The following is a 3,586-nucleotide window of genomic DNA, read 5'->3' as shown; positions in this document are numbered from 1 at the left end:
CAAAAGTTGCAAAAGATCCCAATTCAAACAATATTGCTAGAAATTGAAGAGGAAGGAAAAATCACATTGGAACCTGGAGCAATCATAGAAACAAGAACCTGACAGTTACGAAATCGATCAATTTCAATGTATCTCATCAAGTGGAAGAACTTACTTGCTGAAGATTCCACATGGAAGGAAATTTTTTTTATACAGAAGCATCAAGAACTACTCAAGCATTGAGGACAACACTTTTGGAAGGAGAGGGGCATGTTAGGTCCCTATACTACTAGTGTAACCCCTTATTGTTATTAGTACAACCCCCTTATTATATTGATGTACCCATGTAGTGCCCAAATTGTTACTATTGTGTCCCATAGAAGCTCACCATTGTTATTATTGTTCCCTTACATTATTATTGTTATGTCGGCTCTGATTATATTATGACCCCTTAGACTCCTATATATATAAAGGAGGACTTTTCATTTGTATCATCCAAGAATTGTTAATTTATTTAATGTAAAGGAGGTTGCCCCCTCGAAGAGGTTGAATTCTAAGGCGTTGATCTATCTTTTCTATCTTTTTCTGAGCTGGTTTCATAACACCATGTTTTCTTCATTCTTTAGTATGGTCCTAAAAACCTTTCCCCCATCATGTTAAAATGCAAAAAAATGGTAGGGATAAATGAAAATGCATGGAAAAACTAAATCCTTAGACCTAGTTCCCTCATTATCCATTACCCACTCCCTTGCTAATGCTTGAGATATATGAATAAAATAAACTTTGATTATATTAGCCCCAAAGAGAAATGGAATGATTCATATTCCAATGGCCTATTGTAGGAGAACAATTTTTATTTTTACAAATATGTATATTCTAGGTTTTAACCCTCTAAAAAAATTACGTGCAAACAAATTCTTAAAACAGAAAAACTATAAAATGGTGAGAACATAAAACAAATATACACAGATATTTCCCCTTGATCCCAAAATTGGGATACCATATTGATTTCTCATTATATCCCTTTCAATGTTACAGTACATATATATATACATGTCGAAACATTCATAAACTCCAATCTCCTAACCCTAGATTAGAACATAACCATAGTTCCCTTGGCCGTATCTACAAAATACCATGGGAAAAAAGCCATGATGTCCTAAACCATATGCAAACCCCATGCACAAAACCATGGGTAGGTCCACCCACCATCTTTGGGTCTAGCCCCCAACCTTAGGTCTACCCCCTATTATTGGGTCTGCATAAAAGAATTTTTCTTGGGTCGTTGCCTCAAACCCCATGCATGGTGCTTCTGTGCCACCTATGAAACCCTTGCTGTGCCCTGCACAACATACAACACGTACATCTAGTCATGCAAATAATATGACACACACCCAACATAGATAAGTGTGGAGAAAAAGAAAAAGAAATATATGTCTATATATACACATACACACAAAATAAAAAATATGTATTATAGTTGTAATATTAAATTGCATGGTTATGAAATTATATTATAATGGATAGGAACTTTAGTGAGGTTGGTAGATGGGGAGAAAGTCTAGATTAGCACCAAAATACTCATCATAGATCAACAAATTAGACTTATTTAGGGACGTCTTTCACCAAAGTTCAAGAAAACTAATACCAATGGTTTAATAAAAGTGGTTTCTTGCCACTTTGTGAGCATATAACCAAACAATAGTTATACATATAGGTAAGCAAGGCCATATATGCCTAAAAAAAAGTAACATATTGATATGTAGTTGAGGTGAGGTGGATGGATGATGTGGCACTCTAGGCCAGCATGATGTCATCAGTGACATCATTGGAATTTTAGAAATTTGTATCCAATAAAAGGAAATAGGCCTTGATAAGCGGAAAAGAAGGAAAATATTATTATTATACCATGAACCAAGGTTACATGGTAGCGGGAGTGGAAGCAGGGAGTGGGAGCAGAAGCAGGAAGAGGGAGCACCATTTTCAAATACTCCTAGTTTGGGAGTGAACTGGAAGAACTTTTTTTATGTAATATATAGTTTTATATATTTTGATGCATGTATGTCAAAAAAATCATTTAGAATGATGAATTAGATATAAAAAAACATAAAAACATGGATTGAACCATATAACACCAATCATCTAGAAGTCATAATCCTCATGAACCACGTCCACAAGTTAGTAACATGCAACATATCGGGTATCATGATTCATCTATATTAAAGTTTTAAGCTTTCAAAATTCAATATATAACATTTATCATAATTGATCACTAAAGTTTTATTTTTAACCATTAACATTATCAAGTAACCAAACTATAGCAAAAAATATATAACATGAAATGAAATGTTTCAACATTCAACTTTCACGAAGAATCATATTCATAATTCATTACTAATGAGTTATAATTTCCTAATTCAAACTTCAAACTTAAATTGGAATATATTGTTTACAAAAAAAATATCATAATAAATATGAAAGAGCCAACCATTATAAAAGCTACTAAAAACTATAAAAGACAAGTAAATCTATTATCTATTGCTTCCTCTTTCTGCCATGATAAATATATAATTTATGAGAAGGTCATGGTGGTCTACTACTACTGCAAGTCTCCTCCCATATAGTTGGATGACCAGACCCAAAAGCCACCTGCCCTCCCTATGAGGATGTAGATGGAGGTGGCAGCAAAAAATGAAAAGATGTTGGAACTCAAGCACTACTATGTGATGGTGGGGGTGGCCTAGTTGGTCTTGCTTCATAATCATCTTTCAAAATTTATGTTTGCAATTATTCTAGATGTAGAGCACCATCCTCCAAATTACATTCCTCTTGATTATTGTCCCAATTTGTATATGATGTATCCTCACAAGCCCCATCACAATAATAACTAAACAACCTCAAGTTGTAGTGCATATAAACCAATATTTTTTCTCAGTTTCATTGTGTCTATTTCTTCTCACATTCTGGATGAAGTTGTAGGTGAATCAACACCTCTCTGTAGAAGAAGTATTTACAACTTGTGAGAGAATTTTTTTTTTTCCAATTTTGGAAAAATTCCCTACCCACCATATCTGTCCCACCATGTGTAGCATCAAATATGTCCCTATCTTCCATTGCATGCAAAGGAAAAAACACTCGAGTGTATTTACCTAATTCGAGATGCAGATTAGCACACTTCTCCCTATTGTGGACCAACTTGTCTAATGCTTTCATATATTCCTCTTGCACCTCTAGATCTTTATGGGGTTTGGAATTAACACCACCCCCAGGTGCAAGTTTTCCTAACCGATATGGAGAGTAGTATTTTAGCATAAGGATATACACCAAGGCATGTAGTGGAACATTAAGTTTATTCCACCATGCACACACATATTATCCATCTGCTCATACACCTCCCCAATCATAGGTGTATCTATATTTGCAAAATGAATCATGTTATAAATGGGCTTGGTGAATTGCAAAAGTTCTCTGAAACATACCCAAAATAGACCATCAAGAGCATTTTCCTTCACCTATTCAAAACCTTTCCTATCAATTGTTGTGTGAACCCTGTCCTTTAATACCCACTAGTGCTGACTTGATACCATACTATCCAATGACTCTATTA

The sequence above is a fragment of the Pinus tabuliformis genome, chromosome 7, assembly GCF_031772625.1.
Source record: "Pinus tabuliformis cultivar Carrire ecotype Pingquan chromosome 7, CPIR1, whole genome shotgun sequence".
Lineage (NCBI taxonomy): Eukaryota > Viridiplantae > Streptophyta > Pinopsida > Pinales > Pinaceae > Pinus > Pinus tabuliformis.
The sequence above is the reverse complement of the archived record's forward strand: the minus strand, read 5'-3'. Positions refer to the sequence as shown.